A 21,303-nucleotide genomic window follows, 5' to 3' on the forward strand; every position below is an offset into this window, starting at 1 on the left:
CGGAGCCAAAGGATCTCGAGACATTACCTCCAAGGCAAGTGTCGTTCCTTTGCCCGAATCCCTTCCAACTCGATGTTCGCAGAGCTGCGTCTTCAAGTATTTACACAAGTAAGCCCTTTGTTGATATGCTGAATGCTTATAACTTGCAGGCGTTCCGGGATGGTGAGAACGAAGTATGGGAATCAATATTAAGGAAGGATCCTCATTTTGATACAACTCCCTACAGTGCTGTTTGCCATCCTGAAGTATTTACCGACCTGGGTATTCCTCATCCTGACTGGACCAAAGATAAGATTGATCCTCCACCTTCCGATCCAGATATTATGCATTACCTGGAAGATTCTCCTGTTTATTCTCCCCTGGAAGAAGTCAATTATGACGAGCTCGTCTTGAATGCAAGTTTGGTCGAGGACCATACTTCTCCTGGACAAGCTGGACAAAGAGTATGAAATTGCGGAGGATTTTATGCATACCGAAATATTTTTTGTAATCCTCATTTCTTCTCTTCTTTTCCTTGAATCCACACCAATGGTTGACTCATATGTTTGTTCTAGCAAAGTCGCGTCGATCTTGTATAACTTCTTAACAGTCACCTATGATGACTTTCTTTTTTGACCGAAGATTGTATCCAGCTTTTGTAATTGTTTTGATATTGGCCTCTTTCGATCTTTTGAAGAAATAAGAAATTAACTTCATCTTGAGCTTTGCTAGTCACTTGAATTGCTGTTGAATTAGGTCTTAGTTGTTTGAAACAATGCCTTTACTTAAGGATTTCCGGAGAAATACAATAAGTCTGAGAAGGAACTCACTCGGGTTTTAAACCGCTGCCTTTACTTAAGGATTTCCGGAGAAATACAATAAGTCTGAGAAGGAACTCACTCGGGTTTTAAACCGATGCCTTTACTTAAGGATTTCCGGAGAAATACAATAAGTCTGAGAAGGAACTCACTCGGGTTTTAAACCAATGCCTTAAGGATAATTCAAAAATTCAATAAGTCTTGAAGGAACTTACTCGGGTTTCAAACCGACGCCTTGCAAAAGGAACTCACTCGGATTTTCATCCGATGCCTCGACTTAAGAAAGTCCGAAAAATTTCCATAAGTGTTGAAGGACCCACACGAATTTTCATCCGATGCCTTATAGTTGGATCTTGTTCTCGAATGTGGTGTATGATGCCCCCCAATCAAAAGATAGTTTGTTGAAAGCCAAAAATTACATTGATTGAGTTGAAAATGATTACATCGCGAACAAAATTGAAATCATCATCAAGGATAAAACTTTTTGAGATGCCTAGCATTCCACGAACGATCCAACTCTTTCTGGGTGTTGATGTTCTTCAGCCCGTAAGCTCTGAACCGACCGGTTTCACAACCATATAAGGTCCTTCCCAGGAAGGGTCCAATTTTCTTTGGTGACGTGGGTCGGAAGCTAGGGTGTTTCTCAACACCAAATCTCCGGCTAAGTACCGACGATTCTTCACTCGAGTATTATAATGAGACGCTATCCTTCTTTGATAATGTTGAGTTCGTGCTATTGCTTTTGCCCGAACTTCGTCCAATAGATCAAGACTATCAAGCAATCCTTGTTCATTTGCTTTTTCCTCGAACTCACGATCCCGTAATGTCCCCGCCATTATCTCCACTGGTGCCAATGCTTCGGATCCATATGCCAACCTGAATGGAGTTTCTCCTGTGGGTGTTTGAACCATAGTTCTATAAGCCCACAGTACATTATAAAGTTCTTCGACCCAAGAAACTTTGTCAGCTTCGAGTCTTCTCTTTATTCCTTCCAGTAGCGTTCGGTTAGTAACCTCTACCTGTCCATTGCTCTGGGGGTATGCCACTGAGGACATACGATGCTCGATCATATATGTTCCGCAAAATTGCTCAAATTGCGGACAGTCGAACTGAGTACCATGGTCAGTGACGATAATCTTTGGAATCCCAAAGCGATATATGATTGATTCAAGCACGAATTTCTCCACTTTTTTCTCAGTAATTGCTGCCAGTGCACTGGTTCAACCCATTTTGTGAAGTAATCAATTGCTACTATCAGATATTCTCGTCCGCCTGACGCCTTGGTGAACTTGCCCATGATATCAATTCCCCACATCACAAAGGGAATGGGATCTAGAATTGAAGTCATGGTTTCTGCCGGGCGCTTCGATACTGTAGCGTGAATTTGACAGTTACCACACCGACGAACATATTCCGTAGCAGCCTCTTGGACCTTAGGCCAATATAACCCAAGTCTCAGAATTTTGTGAGCCAGGGCTCGTCCACCCATGTGAGCTCCACAAATTCCTTCATGAACCTCAGCCAAAGCTGATTTTGCTCCTTCGGGGCCTATACATCTCATAAGGGGTCCATAATAAGATCTTTTGTATAGTCTCCCATTCTGAATGACAAATCTAGCTGATTGAATCTTGATCAACTTTGCCTCTTTGGGATCCTCAGGTAATCTGTCATCTGTTAGATACTCGATTATCGGATCCATCCAGCAGCGTTCTGCTTCAATATAAGAAATTTCTTTCTCATGATAACTTGGAAAAGTTTTCTCTTCAATATAGACCGAAGGGTCTAGATTCTTTTCTTTGGCATTGGCTAGTCGGGATAGCTCATCTACCACTGAATTTTCATTCCTCGGAATCTGAGATATCTTCAAATTCCGAAATTGGTTTTGAAATGCCTACACTATCTCTTGATATTTCTGCAAGCGTGGTTGTCACACCCCACCCGTCGGTCTCGGTTACCCGCCCGACAACCCGTGGGTGCGATCCGTCACAAGATCCAAGGTTTTAGTCTATCAACAATATTTAAGACAAATACAGATAATCATGAGCAAGAATATCCAATAACTAAATTAAATGAATTACAGAAGCCCAAAATGCTCCAATAACAAAGGAAAGAAAATAAAGAATAATGAATAAGTCAAAAATGAGGGCAGCGGAATAAAAGTGTTTAAATCAGTTTCTTTCCAGTTTGTTTCTCTAAGTTAATGAACTTAGATTCCAGTCTAATGAGGTGAGGGGTCCTCCAAATCTTCTCCAGTCAGACCATCAACCGGTGCGATAAGCGCACTCCATGCACCCGCAGGAACTCCCGCACATGCTATTTCCATCTCCCACTGGCGGTGCCACGTCTTCTTCAAACGGGATGGTTCCTTCATAGGGAACCAATCCATCTTCAGATACAATTCCTTCCTCTGTATAGGCTAAAAACATACAAAGAATAAAGGAATGAGTTCTAAAGAACTCAGTAAGAAACAATCATATATCTCATCCATTATCCAAAAATACCATGATACAACAAGAATATGAATGAATGCAAAACATGAATGATGCTATGATTTCTAACTATGCAAGTCTCTAATAGCCGACATGCTTTAAGATAAACACCAGCCCTCCTCTCGGGTAAGTCTCATCACTCCGATCCGGCAAGGACTCGGTTACCTCCGTAGGGATCCAGGGAAAAAGGGAAAGTCCACACCTGGCTCACAAACCATGGTTAGGGGTTAAGTCCACACTCTCTCACCACGACCATTGGTAATGAGTACTGGCGCATGTCTGGGTTTCTAATCCAATGCAAGGTCATAATGGTTACATGTCTACATGAAGTCCAGATACATCCCCTATGGCACCGACCAACTCGGTTCAGTATCCTTCGCAACCTAGGAGTAAGAATCCTCACGGACTGGCTACCTCTGTTGGACTCTACTCCATAACCCTATGGTCATCCACATATCATTGGGGCGGATGCTCTCATGATTCCTCCCGACACCCGGTCCGGTCCTTGGACATCCATGAGCCCAACCCTAACATATGCAACCCTACCATTTCATGACCAACAGTGGACCACCAAGTCACATCACTGTCATCACGGGTCACTCGGTTTCAATTCCCCTACCGAAAGGGTAGTAGCATGTGGGGTACCTAGCCATGCAATCTAGACTCATCCTAACAATGTCATCAATTAATCATGATAGTACTGAAGACATCAGCAGGCTTGTGTCCCATTCCACAGCCTCCTGATAACATCAGCCAAGATATCCCAAAAGGAATACCCCAACTATCATAATCATATACCAACTACCACCATCTCATAACAATCACAAACCATAAAGTACACATGAAATCAAAGTAAACAGCAGTAGTATGACAGCATTATATATGAAACTACAGCAGTATATATTGGTACAGATTAAGAATAACAATTACTAAATCAACATGCTGAAGTATACATAAATAGATAAGATAGACTGTCCTTACTTGCATATACTGAAACGTCCGTAAAATGGAATCCAGTAATTATTAGTAGACTTTTCTTTTAAACATTAATCACCTAAACACAGGGTTATTAGAATATATAAGTCACATAAACCAAATTGAATCAAAACCGAAATCTATTTGGTCATCTGTTTTGCCCGGTCGCTTGTGCCGGTCGCTTAGGTTAAGCGACCGCCACTAGTGACCGCCCAAAAACAATGAGCTTCAATCCGAAACTCAGGCTTCGATTACTCGATTTCAATCCGGTTTTCGAGTAATCTCATCCTAAATCTCGAATTAAACACTCCCTAAGCCAAAAAGGTAAGAGAAAACAATCCCCTATCATCAGTGGATTATCCCTAACCCTCTCCTTTATTGGATTTTCCATCTCACAGAAGCAGGGTTCCGTTTATGGTTATTCCATCTCACGCAGATTAAAAAAAAAGGTAAAGAATAACCAAGGGGTAATCACAATGACGAGGAAAAAGGGTAAAACCAAACTAACGGAGATAAGAGAGTAGAGAACGAAGGGTTAGTTCAATACCTCACACCAGAAAGCCAGAGAAGAAGAGAACTGATCCTCCAAACCACCGTCGCACTCTGAGACTCTTTCGGATCTTCCCCGCAGCCGTCTTAACTCCCAAATAAGAAATAACGAATAAAGTAATCGTTAATGAGACGGAGTTTGCCTTTTATAGAAGTCTGGGGGCAAAATAGGGCAAAATCCCCGAAAACAGACCGGGCGGTCGCTTGGGCCGGTCGCTTAGGTTAAGCGACCGCCACTAGTAACCGCCCCCATGTAATTTGCCATACAAGGGTGCTTTTACTAGGGGGTTGATACCCAAGGTCAACCTAGCCCTAAATAAGAGATGGGGGAGATCTTACCTTCATTCCGGACATCTCTGAACGACACTAGACTTCCAGAATTTCCCACACCAGCCAAGGCAGGCTTTTCGGACATAGGATCCAGATCCATGGGTCCTGGGTATGGATCATGGGCTTCAATCCGGATACTCCACAAGTTCACCCGACTAGACCTTCGGGTTCTCGGACCTAGAATACGGATCTCGGGTTAGAAATACGGGGGGTATTACAGTGGTTCTTTAATACCATACTCCCCCTGGACTTGGTTGACTATAAGTTGAGAGTCACTATAAATAGTAACATCTGCAATAGACAATGCTTTTGACAACCGAAGTCCAGCTATCGAGCCTCATATTCTTGCTTCGTTATTACTTGCTTCAAATGCAAATCTCAAAGCATATCGAATAATAAATCCTGCTGGACTTTTTAATAGAATTCCAGCTCCTGCTCCATCTTTATTACTCGAACCATCCACATATACCTCCCAAGCGGTTGGTATAATGGGATCCTCGATGGTGGATTCCACCGGTGCAGTAGTTTCTACTACAAAATTGGCTAATGCCTGAGCCTTAATTGCAGTTCTAGGCTTAAAGCTCACTTGGAACTCATTGAGTTCAACTGACCAGGACACCATCCTTCCAGACAAATCAGGTTTATTAAGAACTTTACTAAGAGGAAAAGTTGTAAATACCTCAATTGGATGAGCTCGAAAATATGGCCTTAGCTTCCGGCGGCCATCATGAGAGCCGGAGCCCGCTTCTCAATCTGTGAATATCTTGTCTCCGCATCTAGCAACACGTGGCTTACACTAGAATCGGCCACTATTTTTTATCTTTTTCACGAACAAGTACTGCACTGACTGCTGAAAGGGACGTCGCTAAATATAGCTTTAATATTTCCCCCTTCTCTGGTCTGGACAAAATCGGTGGTTGTCCAAGTGCTTCTTTTAACTCCTCGAAAGCTTTCTGGCACTCTTCAGTCCATTTTGCTTCCTTGCTGCCCTTCAGGTCTTTAAGTGCCTTGAAGAAAGGCAAACATTTTTCTCCAGACTTGGAGATGAATCGATTCAAAGCAGCAACTCTCCCTATTAAACACTGCACATCACGAACAGTTTTGGGAGCCTCCATATCAACCAGAGCTTGTATTTTGGTAGGATTAGCCTCAATTCCCCTCTGTGATACCATGAAGCCCAAAAATTTGCCCGAGGAGACTCCAAAGGCACACTTTTCTGGATTTAGCTTCATTTGATATTTTCACAGTACTGAGAATACCTCAGTCAAATCTGCAATATGATTTGCTTTTGTAAAGCTTTTCACTAGCATGTCGTCAACATAAGCTTCAACATTCTTTCCTATCAGCTCTTTGAAGATCTTGTTGACGGCCCTCTGATATGTTGCTCCTGCGTTCTTCAGGCCAAAAGGCATGACCTTATAATAATAGCTTTCACGATCAGTCATGAAATCCGTAAACTTCTCATCCTCCTTATTCATAAGGATCTGATTATACCCTGAGTAGGCATCCATGAAACTTAAAGTTTCATATCCCATGATCGCATCTATCAAGAGGTCAATCCGAGGCAACGGATAGCAATCTTTGGGGCAAGCCTTGTTAAGATCTGTGTAGTCTGTACACATCCTCCACTTCCCATTCGCCTTTTTTACCATTACCACGTTGGCCAACCAAGTTGGGCATTCAATTGGTTCTATGAAACCAGAATTCTTGAGTTTTTCAACTTCGCTACGAACGGCTTCATATTTTTCAATGGAGAAATTTCTTCTTTTTTGTATCACTGGTTTCGCCTTAGGATCTATCCAGAGTTTGTGCTCTGCGACGGCCCGATCGATTCCTGGCATGTCCTCAGCAGACCATGCAAATACATCTTTATTCTCGTTGAAGAAATAACTTCAACTCATCTTTAAATTCCTCCGACTGTTCAGACCCGATATAAGTAATCTTTTTCTCATCCTCGGTACACAGTTGGATTTGTTCCAGCTTCTCCACTGGTTCGGGTCTTTGCATCTCTGCCTCTTCCCAATCGTCTCGGACATCTATAGGTAGGGCAGTTACCTTCCTCGGGCCCTCCTTGTCTTTTAAATAGGCAACGTAACACTGCCGAGAGATCTTCTGGTCAGAGGAGACTTGACCAATTCCCATATCAGTCGGGAATTTTATCTTCAGGTGCTTTGTTGAAACAATAGCACCTATCTTGGATAAAGATGGTCGCCCGAGGATCATATTATAAGCTGCCAGTTCCCGAACCACCAAAAAATTGATTCGGACGGTTGTTTCCTTAGGAAAACTTCCAATAGATAAGTCCAACTGGACAGATCCTTCCGCCACTGCAGATGACCCTGCAAAACCATATAGATGTGTGGATGAAGGTTTCATCAAGTCCTGATCCACCTTCAGTTTTTGATACAATTCGTAAGAAATTAGGTCAGCTGCAGACCCTGTATCAATCAAAACTCTATGCACTTCCCGACGTGCAATCTCTACCTTGATGACTATGGCATCATCATGAGGTAAACAAACATCTCTTTCATCCTCCTCGCCAAAGGTGATAGAATCTTCACCATTTAGCTTCTTCCGCTTCAGCGTCTCTCCGGTTCCAACAAATTTAGATTTTATTTTCAGACTCCGGAGTGACCCGGGCTCTGGTCCCCCGAAGATGGTAAGGATCGGTGACCGAGTAGCTTCAATCACCTCCTTGCCCTTCTTAGACTTCGGGGCCTCCCTTGATCATTCCGAACTAACCAAACGATCCCTTTTAGGAGCAGCCGTACGTGGCTCACATGGCTCCTCCCTCCTTATGCTAACAAAACTGGACAGATGTCCTTGAGATATTAATCTCTCAATATCAGCTTTCAAATGACGACAGTCATTAGTATAATGACCATAGTCCTTGTGGAATCGGCAATACTTTTCTCGATCCTCGTCGCTCTCCCGGTTTCAAAAGAATTTTAGGCGGCCACTTCAAAATATTTTTTCTTTTGATGATATTTAAAATATCAGCCTGAGGAACATTCAATGGAGTGTACTCACTTTTACCGGGGGACCTTTGGCGCCAAGCCTGAGATTTTCCAACCCGATCACGGACATTTTTCTTTGGCTTATGCTTCTGCTCAGGAGCCTTCTGTTCCTTATTGGAGACTTTATTATCTCCTTGGCGCGCGTCTAGAATCTCCATGACTTCAGCCTGCTTCTGGCATCTCTGTAACAACTCAGCATAAGTCGCAGGCATATCCTGTAGTAATAATTCCAGGAGTTTCCGATTAGTGAGTCCCGTGAATAGAGCAGTTTTGGCTACTTGCTCATCCAAATTTTCTATCCCCATCCTTACTTTGTTGAATCTTTTCAGAAACTCTCTGATTGATTCGTTCTTTCCTTGTCTGACAGTAAACAAGGTTTCTTCCGTTTTCTTGACCTGTATTCCACTCTGGAATCGCCCTATGAATTTGCGCGCCAATTCGTCAAAGTTTACGATCCTTCCAAAGGGGAGGTTTGAAAACCACTTTTGTGCTGCTCTAGTTAGAGATGAACCAAAAACCCTGCATAAAATTTCATCAGAATTACCTGAAACTGCCATGGTCTGTTGGTAATAGCCGATGTGAGCTGTTGGATCTCCGGAGCCATCGAATGTTGAAAAGGTAGGCAAACGGAAGTTATGGGGAAACTGATATCCCGCAATTGGCTCGACAAAGGGAGTCTTGCGAATGACTGAGTAAATATCCTCAGTTATTCTTCCCTTAGCCAACTGCCCTAATTTCTCATTGATGTTGGCCAATTCCTGACCAATCTGGGTCGGGTGATCTTCAGCAATATGATCACGAACTCGATTAACACGATCATCCCGTGCTACTCGATCATCACGAAACAGCCCATCCTTCCCAAGCATTCCGCTCGTCGCGAACTGCTCGATCATCACGAACGGTTCTTTTGACAGTGGGTGAGTGAGTTCTTACCCCTGTATCCAACCTTGTATTTGAATCAGTTGTACTCTCTTGCGGTCTGTTGAACCGATCGTCTCGCCTAGGTTGATCATCAATCCTCCTAAGTCCTCGGTCTCCTTCCCGAAAATTCTGATCGATATTCCGGTCTTCAGCCAATCTCTGATCACGTGGCAATGCACGTCTCCCTGAATCACGCTGATCAGGTTCTTGTGGTAAAACCACTCGTATGGTGAGCATGCGGAGTGCTTAACTCACCTCCAAGAGTTGAATCTTTACCTGATCCAATTGATCTTGGAGTGTATCAGGAGGAGGATTACGTCCTCCCAGGCCACCATCTACCTCGATAGGATTTTGGCTTCCTTGGGGAATATCTGGATTATTCGCTCCAGGGATCTGAACACCGGAATTGCGCTGTGCAGCGGCTGCTGATCTAGTCACCATGGCTTTTCAATTCTTTTCCCATAGTGGGCGCCAAATGATGCGACCAAAATCTGCTCAGCCCTTAGATCTCCTCGTGATGACCTGCAAAACGAAAGCGTCAGATGTGGCCCGACCGCTGGGGTCGGGAGTCCACCTCCGAAGGCTAAGTCAGTTGATGAACTTAATCACAAACGGCTCTACTAGAAGCACAGAGCTAAGGAACGAAGAACTGGGAAAGGTGATCTAGATAGCAGAGTGCTGATAGTTTAAGTCTATCAGTATGTATCTGAACCTGAGTCTCAGATTGTGTGTTTTCGGTCCCCTCACCTCGTATGGTAGTGAGGTTTATTTAGAGTGTACCTTCAAATCTCCTTCGTTGGATGCACTTGAGCCTTCTTCGGGTAGTCGTTGGATCTTAATAGTTAGATCCGTTGAGCAATAGACTTCTACTTGTGAAACCCAGCCCTAACCTTGACCCGGAAACCTTGTTATTTGTAGGTCCGATGACCCGAAGTAAAGTAAGAAGTCAGCTTTGGGCCATCCCAGTTGAGGACTTGGTGTCTGGCTTTGAATCCATGAAGGTTGATGATGAGGCTCTATTTATGGAAACAGAATCCTGATGAAGATCTAATTAGTTGATGGACTTGGAGTGATCTCTATCTTGGTTTGAAGGCATTTCTACCTACTAGGTAAGTCACTTGACTTGTGTGCAAAACCTCTTTAGGTTTGGATTTGATCTGGGCCTTCAATTCCCTGTTTTGGCCTTGTTGTCGCATTGGTCGACTGATTGGTCGACTGGGCCAGTCGACCAATCCACTCGACCAATGGGTGCTGTCTTTGGCAATTAGGTTGATTCTTGCTCTATTTAAGCCCAACCTCGAGTCCACTTCGTATTTGCTGCCTCCAAACCCTCTCGGAACGAACCAAAGACCTCTCGCAAGTCATCTCTCTTGCATCCTTGGAGTTTTCTTGGCGGATCTTCGTCGGAACTCTTCTTTTTGCATCAAAAGGTATGTCTACTCTCTCTTCTTCTCCTCTACGTCTTTGTTTTTCTTTCCTTTTTGAGTTGAGACAGAGAAGAGATGCTGCATCCTCTCGTTGCAAACATCTCCGAACATGTTCTCATGATCATCCTAAGGATTAAAGGCTAGAACAATGATCTTAACCATGATCATTGCAAGCTTTTGAAGGATTCATGATCAAACCATGATTTAATCTCTCGTTAATTTCCTAATCTGAATTCTCGATCTCTTTGGATCTTCTTTCATTGATCATGTTAGTGGTTAATGGTTGTGTTTTCTTTCTACGATCCATAATCCATAGAATTCTAGTTGTTCTCTTCTACCTTACTATGTGTTCTTCATGATGCATGATAGTACATATATGGTAGGTTTTATTTCCTTATTTAGATTTATGCTTCTAAGCCTTATTCCATGAAGACCTATGCATGTTTTCATGTTTTCATTACCGAAAGCAATGATCCATCCTCCTATAGTTCTTGTCCTTGTTTTCTATTTCAAAATTCATCAAGATCCATGTTTGATTTATTTATGGTAACTTTTTGTTTCCTAATTTGGATCTTGATACCTTGATTTGATTAGTGTTTTGAGGTCCCCTATATGCTAGAATACTACTGATGTAGTTTACCCCTTGATTAGTACCCTTTTGAACCACCAAATTCGGATTTCATATCTCAAAACTCGATTTTCTAAGTTATCATCGCATTGGTCGACCGATTGGTCGACTGGACCACTCGACCAATCCACTCGACCAATGAGTACAAGCAACTCCTGAATTGGTCTGCTTTCGGATGCTTTGCTATATTTTCTGTTAGGGATCTTTCCTAATATGTTGTATATACTTGTTTAGGACCTTCTTCTCAAGTTTGCCAAGATCTTACTTGATTTCTTAGGATTCTTTGCGAGTTATAAAAGGTAAGGATGGTTATTTCCTTAATTACATAGATAGCATGAATCTAGTTTCTATATTTGAATATCATTAATATGTTTACTAAATTAGATTCTTACAATGATATACTACTGTTGCATAACTTTGATTACAGTAGCATTACTTATTCATATTGAATTGATTCATGTATGATTTACTTACCAATGTTATACAAATGATTGTAAATATTGATTTCTTTCCATATATGGAGTTACCATATATGTGATGATATGAATTGATGCATGTGTATGCTTACGTATGGTTTGGAAAGGAGAGGTGTCCTTTTGACATTTCTGTCCTTGGACTACTACGGGAATATTATGGGATGTTTCCGGAGATGCCCTCTGGACACCTTCCTAAACCGTTGGATGACATATATAGGATTGTCTAGTAGTGTTTGGCTAGGATGTCCTGTTATGTCGGACCCTAATCGGAGGGGTATTGAGACCGAACGACCCGTGGTAGCAATGGGGATTCATGGGCGCTCAAGACCGGTAACCAACCCGTGAGAGGACAGGAATCACATTGTGGGGGCCATTTATTGGTAGGGTTGCATATGGTTAGACTTGGGCTCACGGGCGCTTAAGACCGGTAACCAACCCGTGAAAGGACGTGAGAGCTTCCCGTTTACCATATGTGGATGATCGATAGGGTTGGTGAGTCCGTAGTCCGAGTTGGTCGGTGCCATAGGATACGCTGACTCTAGTGTGAAGGATACCGGAAAGGATCGTCAGGGACGAGGAATGGAAGTATCCGGATCCGACTTGATGTAACCAAGTAGAAGACTTGCATTTGGCTAGGTTTTACCCCCGACATGCGCCAAGACTTATACCAAATGGTTGTGAGAGAGTGTGTTGACTTAACCCCCGCCAAGGTTTGTCCCGAGGGATGAAGGACCCATTACCAATCGGCTGCTCAAGACCGGTGAAATGATCCGTGAGAGAATCCAAGATATCTTAAATGGTTGAGGATGTGAGTGGACTTTCCTAAAGAAGTACGGTGCTATGACTTAAAGCATGTCTGCCAATAGAGACCAGCATACATAGAGTTAGAATCATTCATTCATTGTTTGTCTCATATCATATTGCATTTATGATTGTTCGGAATCCCGCCATTTATGTTGTTATGGATTTTAATCGCTTTACCGAGTTTCTTCGAAACTCATTCCTTTATTGTACAATGTTGTTAGACTATCCTGCAGGTACGGAATACTATGACGGTCCCTATGAGGAAGCGCAAGGCGAAGAGACATATCTCCAGGAAGGTGATTGCGGTTACCACAATTACTCTGAAGATCCCACGGGTGGTTATGCTCCGTACAATGCTTAGTCCGACCATTGAGTGGAAGCGTCCTTGTGCTATCTATGAGATCTACACCTACAAGGATGTCGTCTACAAAGTGGAGAATAATTTAGTTACCCAATGTACTTGTTACTGGGATTAGCTTTTATCTAGTTTATTCTTTAGAGCTACTTTTCCGCTGGATGTAAAGTGGGATTTTTGCTTCACTTTACTTATCTGTTGACACTCTGATTATATATCTATTATTCCGTTTCGTTTGTGATTCATTCTTTCTTTATTGAATCTATGATTTATCTTCCGCACTCTTGTTATGGTTGTTCATGATTATGTTATTGCTTATGTGGGAGGTTGATCACTCGATACCTGATCTTCGGGCTGTGGATCACACTCTCGGGTATGCCAGATAGGGTACCGGCTGGGAGGGCGTGACACTACTAGTTTGAACTAGTAGAGGACTCCTGAGATAACCTTTAGGTTATGTGATGATTATCCCTTCGATAATGATTATCCGCAGCCGTCAATTCGAGTTTGCCATCATTAGGGTAATTACCCTAATCCATAAGTAGGATGAGGGCACGCTTGTAGCCGAATAAGCTTTCTTCTTCAGCAAGCCATCTTCTGGATCCGGTTCGCTCGGGAGCGAGTCGGTTCCCTCCGTCTCGACCGGGGTCAAGGGTCGGACCAGATATGAACCCGGTCTGATCATAATTTCTCCGTATCAGAAACCATTTCAAACCTCTTTGAGATGCCCACGGGGAGACACAGGAACCAAATTTGGGGCTTTTCGTTTGAGACCTAAATATTCGCGGCATTGTAATGCATCTGGTAAGAGGACTCTTAAACTTTTGTTAATGACTCATCAACCAGACATTTTTTGTGTCGCTGAACCAAAAGTGGATGTTAGTAAGTGTCCAATTCTTTTACTTAATAGATTGGGATATTCTTCTTATTTTGTGAATAATTTTCATATGAAGAAAGTTCCAAATCTTTGGGTCTTTTGGAAGCGAGAGTTGTAGCAGTCGATTGTTCTCTCTTCATTTGATCAACAACTCTCTCTTCAATTCAAGTGGCAAGGTGTGTAATTTGGACTATCAACTCTTTCTTTTCTTTTTTTTTTTGGTAAACCTATCAACTCTTTCTTAAAGAACTTGATTTGGAAGTTTTTAGATGTCTGAGATATCGTTTTTGATGGGTTAAATGTTTTCAAATGTGAGTAGGAACCAGTGAGGAAGGGTGTATTGGGGGCAACAGTTGTTACAGGTGAGAGAGGTTGGTTCCTCAGATGGTTCTAATTGTTGTATTTTCATAAACTCCATAGGAACAATCCTGGCACAGGCACAACACTCCATGAGAGTCCACTTCTTCTCCAATCGCTTTTTCATAATAGTCTGTTGGCGACAAATCCTCCATTTGAATGGAGTCCTCATAACCTATAGTATAATCTAAAAGAAACATACATATAATAGGAATGAGTTCAACAGAACTCAATGAGGTCAACTCGACAACATATCAAGCATTCATTCACAAGTTCTCCTATCACATATGTAAGATTAATGATGGTAATATAAATAACGATGATAATATTACTAATGAATGAATATGATGATATGCTCCTAACTCAATCATGAAGTCTATACGAAAGACACACAGTAAGTTAAGCATCAGCCTCCTCTAGGCGGTCTCAATCACTCTCCCTCACAGCATTCAAGCATGTCTTTTGGGTCAAGTCCATCAACCATGGTTGGGGATGTAAGTCACCACTCTCGCTCACATCACCATTTGGTATGAGATTTGGAGCGTGTCAAGGACAACTCTAGGCCCAATGCATAATCATACAGTCTCATACTACATGTGATCTAGATACCTTCCCTCATGCCTAGTGCCCTTTTGGTCCATGTATCCTTTACACCTATGAATGTTACTCCTCACGGAGCTCAAGCCCATCTTTTGGAATACCATCCCTTAGCCCTATGGTCATCCACATATGTTGAGGCGGATGTCTCTCATGATTCTTCACGACACTCAACCTCATCTTTTGGATGCCCATGAGCCCAATCCTAACATATACAACTCTACCATCTCATGATGACAGTGGGCCTGTTTGATGCACACAAGACCCATCCATTGACATCATAGGTTAACTAGATTCAATACCCTTACCGAAAAGGTAGTAGTACTCATAAGGTTATCCAGCCAAAAACTTCTAGGCACCTAATATTCACATGCTTAGGTCTAGATGCATATTCATATAAGGTTACTAGGGTAATGGGAGTATCCCACAACCCTAGTTGGTATATAAGAAGACATAATCCTAAAACTCACAAATTCTCACATCATCATTCACATATAACAATTTATGAAATTTGAAATAGAACACGTACAAACAATCATTATCTTTCATTTGCGCAAAGTCACACACAATTTATAAGAGATTACAAGATATCAAAATATTGAAGATTTAAATAACACATTATTCATACAAGACATGGTTGAGTATATTCTTCGCCTTTCAAGCTTATATAACTCTCTAAATCCCAAAAGTAATCCACCAAAAAGAGAGTGCAATTGACCTAGGGGGTGTAAACGGACCGGATTCGGATCGGATAGTGGTATATCCATATCCACATCCTATTATATTCAGACGGATTTGGATAATATCCTATCGGTTCTCGAATGGATTCTACCGGATTCGGATGATAATCGGATAATTATTTTTTGAAGTAGATTCTTCTAAATGAGCACGAATATGGATTGAATACAAGTTTCGACTACCTGATTACATCATTACCTTTTCATTTGTGAGGGCTAGGTTTGAAATTTAAGAATTTAGCAACTTTGGTAGCTATTTTAGTAGAAAATCTAGAAAAATAGTCACATATCATAGGTAAAACTTATAAAAATAAGAATAATAAATTTAAATAAGTAACTTTATCGGATAATTATCGGACGGATAATTATCGGTAAGAAAAGGGTATACCATATCCGCATCTTGTTAATAATCGGACAGATTCGGATACCCCTAAACAGATGCGGATGCGAATTCGGAAGCGGATTTCGGTTATCCATTTACACCCCTACCTAGAAACAATAAGAATTTAATGAGCAATAATTGAGAATCGTTCAAAATCAAAGGAGCTAAAACACACACCCAAACAGTGTGTGGGGGTCGGGGCCATACAAGGCCGGTCGACCGCCCAATATAGGGCTCCAGCCAAAAACCCTATCGTCTCTAGTTCGATCTCAGTTTGAAACAGAACTTTGAGGTCATCAATTTGATGGTATTAGGGACCCAAACTACCTTTTAAACACCCCAACTGGTTCTCAAATGAAAACCCCCAAAATTGGCTCTCGAGGATGCCCGCGGGTGTCTCAGAGAGGTTCAAATTAGTTCCAAATGCAAAGAATTGCATGAACCAATTCTCACAAAGATTCAGAAGCATTGATGGGGCAATAGGAAGCATTCAATGTGACCCATCAATGAAAAACAACACAACAATGCAACATATCCTATCTTAATTGCGTTCAGAAGAGAGATTGCGAAAGTTATTGTGAATCCTTACCTTATCGCGCGATTTCTTTTCGTTCTCCCTCTTTGGCACCACCCAAGGAGTGAAGAAACTTCAAGATCACGAGCTCCCTTTCTCTCCCACGTTCTCTGCCTCCTTTTTGCATAAGAATGTGTTTGTTGGGTTAGTTAATCATAAAATAGGGTTTAAAACCCGAAATTGGGCAGGGGCGGTTGGTCTAGTCGATCAAATGCCTCCGACCAATTGGTCCTAAATATCCTTCATGAGAAGGCCAATTGCAACAGGCTTTGGAGGGTAGAAAGGTCCTTTTAAGGGCTGATCATTGTTATAGTTTACCTTGAATTTCGAATCCTAAAGCATTGGTTTACGGATATGCCAAATCCTCCTTTTTATGTTTTCACGATTGATCTTCTCTCTTCTTTTGAAATCCATTAGAGTGATCGGGTCTTCATCGTGATCATCCACATCCATAGGTTCGATTTTCGAACACCTGGGCTCAACTTGTATGGTCCAGAGTTGTCGTTTACTTGTACTCTAGGTTCACAGTCCTGTAACCAGTGGGAAAAAGGGAAAAAAATCCGGGGGATTTCACAGATCCAAGGGAACAAGTATTACAGAAAAGGGGGAAAATGCAGAAAATAAATAACTGAACAAATAACAAAACAATAAATAAAAAGGGAACCTTAACTAAAGAGAGGCACGACTATAGGCATCTTTGATTAAGGACTTTGGGGGAACGGGAAATAGTGAATAAGTGCTAAAATGTAAATCTAAAATAAAGAATATAAAGGGGGTAGACAGAAGCGAGAATAGAGGGGGAAGAGAAGATTACTAATGAAAGCTACTTATTTGAACTCTTGAATCTTGAAAGACAAAAAAGAAAACTTAATTGATTTGAAGTCCGACCGACCTTAACAACCAAATCTGGAGTCATCCAAATCAGCAGTTGGTAGATCCAAAGAAAAACGAATTATTTTTAAACTGGAAACTTAAACTTGAAATTGAAATTACATTGATTGAAATAAAGAAAATACATTTGCATAAAGGAAACTAAATAAATTGAATAACTACTACACACACACATATATATAAACCTAAACATTAAATCTAAAAACTAGAACACACCAAGAATTCAAATGTTGGACTGAGACTATGGTGAACCCTAATTGTGATAATCAAACAGTCATAGAAAAAACAAACAAGAGAGAACAACAAATTTGATCACAGAGTTTGGTCACTAAAGGACCAACATCTTTGAGGCTCAGGAACAGAACCCAAATGCACTAAGAAACCAGGGTATACTCTTACACCTTCGGCTACCAAAACCAAGCCAAGAACACCTCTAAAATTACACAACAAAGAGAAGAAGAGAAAACCCTAATAGAGCAATCGAAGAGGAGAGAAAAGACCTAAAAGATCATTGTGAGAATGACCCCTCAATAGAGTGTGAGCCAATATACTTTGAACCACATGAACCAAATGTCTTTAGTTTAAAAAGAGTGCTAACCTAGCAAATCAAATCTAGACAGTTCAACTCTTGAACCCAAAAGTAAATTTCAGATTACTCCTCAAAAATCTCCCCCTTGATCTATAATTCCAATAGCTTCCCTAGTGCATTTGAACTCATTCATCATCGTCCATGACTTGCACACAACAAAACAAGAAGAGACCAGCAGAAAAGAACTGTAGAAAGACAACTAAAAAACAAAACACAGAGTATACAATAGCATAAAACACAGGTCAAACACAAACATAGTAACAAATACTCAAGACTACACCTAAAATTAAACAACAAACAAAACACCAATTTCAAAAAAACAATAACAACATGCTGATTCAAGTACAGACATCACCAAATTGCAAACGATTAAGACAATGATTAAACTTAGCAAGAGGTAACACAATAGGCTTAGATTTCAAAACATGAAACTTTTCTAATAAAAGCTTCAACCAAGTAGATTCTTGAACACATTCAACAGTAGAGATAAATCTAACTGCATTAGTAGACAAAGCTATAATAGATTGTTGTTGAACCTTCCAATTAATATAGCTACCAGATAACAAGAAGAAATAAGATGGCAAAGACTTCCTGTAACACCCCCCATATTTCTAACCCTAGATCCGTATTCGAGGTCCGAGAACCCGAAGGTCTAGTCGGGTGAACTTGTGGAGTATCCGGATTGAAGCCCATGATCCATACCCAGGACCCATTGATATGGATCCTTTATCTGAAGAGCCTGCCTTGGTTGGATTTTGGAATTCTGGAAGTCGGGTGTTGTTCAGAGATGTCCGGAATGAAGGTAAGATCTCCCCCATCTCTTATTTAGGGCTAGGTTGGCCTTGGGTATCAACCCCCTAGTAAAAGCACCCTTGTATGGCAAATTACATGGGGGCGGTTACTAGTGGCGGTCGCTGAACCTAAGCGACCGGCCCAAGCAACCGCTCGGTCTGTTTTCGAGGATTTTGCCCTATTTTGCCCCCTGACTTCTATAAAAGGCAACCTCCGTCTAATTAACGAATACTTTATTCGTGGTTGCTTGTTTGGGAGGTTAGACGGCTGCGGGGAAGATCCGAAAGAGTCTCTGGAGTACTGACAGTGACTTGGAAGATCAGTTCTTTCCTTCTATGACTCTCTGGCGTGAGGTATTGAATTAATCCTTCGTTCTTTACTCTCTTTGTCCGTTAAATTAGTATTATCCTTTTCCCCTCGTCTTTGTGATTACCCCCTTGGATATTTTAACTCTCTTTTTAATCTACTTGAGATGGAATAACTGTAAACGAAACCCTGTTTCCATGAGATGGTTAATCCAGTCAAGGGGAGGGTTATGGGTAATCTATTGATGGTAATGGTTAGTTTTCCCTCACCCTTTTGGCTTAGGGAGTGTTTGATTCGAGACTTAGGTCAAGATTACTCAAAATCCGGAATGAAATTGAGTAATCAGAAGCTTGAGTTTCGGATTAAAACTCACTATTTTTGGGGCGGTCACTAGTGGCGGTCGCTCAACCAAAGCGACCGGCCCAAGTGACTGGCTGGTAAACAGTGACCAAATGGATTTTGGTTCTGATTCAAATTGATTCATGTGACTTATATATTCTAATAACCTTGTGTTTAGGTGTTTACTGTTTGAAAGAAAAGTCAACTAATAGTTTCTGAATTCCATTTTACGGACATTCCAATTATATGCAAGTAAGGACAATCTATCTTATCTATCTACACATACTTGAACATGTTAACCTGATAGTTGTTAGTCTTAATTTCTATTATTATATGCTACTGTAGTTGTATTTAATTCTAATATACTACTGCTGTTTGCCTTGATTTCATAATTACCTGGTGAATTGTGAATGTTATATGATTATGGTAATTGGTATATGGTTATGATAGTTGGGGTGTTCCTTTTGGGATATCTTGGCTGGTGATATCAGAAGCCTGTGGAATGGGACACATGCCTGCTGATACCTTCAGCACTATCATAATTAATTGATGACATTATTAGGATGAACTTAGAATGCATGGCTAGGTACCCCACATGTTACTACCCTTTCGGTAGGGGGATTGAAACCGAGTGACCCGTGATGAGAGTGATGTGACTTGGTGGTCCACTGTTAGTCATATAAATGGTAGGGTTGCATATGTTAGGGTTGGGCTCATGGATGTCCATGGACCGGACCGGGTGTCGTGAGGAATCATGAGAGCATCCGCCCCAATAATATGTGGATGACCATAGGGTTAAGGAGTGGAGTCCAACAGAGGTATCCAGTCCGTGAGGATTCTTACTCCTAGGTTGCGAAGGATACTGAACCGAGTTGGTTGGTGCTATAGGGGATGTATCTGGACTTCATGTAGACATGTAACCATTATGACCTTGCATTAGATTAGAAACCCCGACATGCGCCAGTACTCATTCCAATGGTTGTGGTGAGAGAGTGTTGACTTAACCCCTAACCATGGTTTGTGAGCCAGGTGTGGACTTTCCCTTTTTCCCTGGATCCCTACAGAGGTAACCTGTCCTTGCCGGATCAGAGTGATGAGACTTACCCAGAGGAGGGCTGGTGTTTATTTTAAAGCATGTCCACTATTAGAGACTTGCATAGTTAGAAATCATAGCATCATTCATATTTTGCATTCATTCATATTACGTTTGTATCATGGCATTATTGGATGATGGATGAGATTTATGATTGTTTCTTACTGAGTTCTTTAGAGCTCATTCCTTTATTCTTTGTATGTTTATAGCTTGCACAGAAGAAGGATTTATATTTGAAGATGGGCTGGTTTCCTATAAAGGAACCATCCCGTATGAAGAAGATGTGGCACCGCCAGTGGGAGATGGAAATAGCATGTGCGGGAGTTCCTGCGGGTGCATGGAGTGCGCTTATCGCACCAGTTGATGGTCAGAGGCGAAAGGTGGTCAGGCAGTTCGCACAGAGACTGGAGAAGAATTGGAGGACCCCTCACCTTATTAAACTTGAGTCTAAGTTCATTAACTTAGAAAAGCAATCTGGAAAGAAACTGATATGAACACTTTTGAATCATTCCGCTGCCCTCACTTTTGTTTTATTCTTTATTCTTTATTTCTTTCCTTTAATATTGGAGTATTTTGGACTCTTGTAATTCATTTAATTCAGTTATTGAATATTCTTTGCTCTTGATTATCTTTATTTGTCTTAAATATTGTTGATAGACTCAAAAGTGACTCAAAAGAATTAGAGTGAATAATAGAACATCTTTTGTTCGAAACAAACTGAGAAAGTAAGTGAATCTTCTTTTGAATAACTTACAATAAGTCAAGTGAAATACATTCTCACATTGTAATTATCAAGAAAGTGCATAAGAGACAATAATACAAGTGCAATAAACATAACTGTATTTCATTAATAAGATAAAGCTTTACATAACTTGGAGCGTACTCTACGCTTTACAAAATGTTAGGGAATGAACATGTGCTGAATAAAAACTACAATAAACATATCTAAACCCTAAAGTCAGTACCGAATCAAAACCTAAATCTATCTACTGCTGTGGTGG

This window comes from Hakea prostrata, chromosome 2, assembly GCF_041222555.1.
Source record: "Hakea prostrata isolate BN-2017 chromosome 2, UWA_Hpros_2, whole genome shotgun sequence".
Taxonomy (NCBI): domain Eukaryota; kingdom Viridiplantae; phylum Streptophyta; class Magnoliopsida; order Proteales; family Proteaceae; genus Hakea; species Hakea prostrata.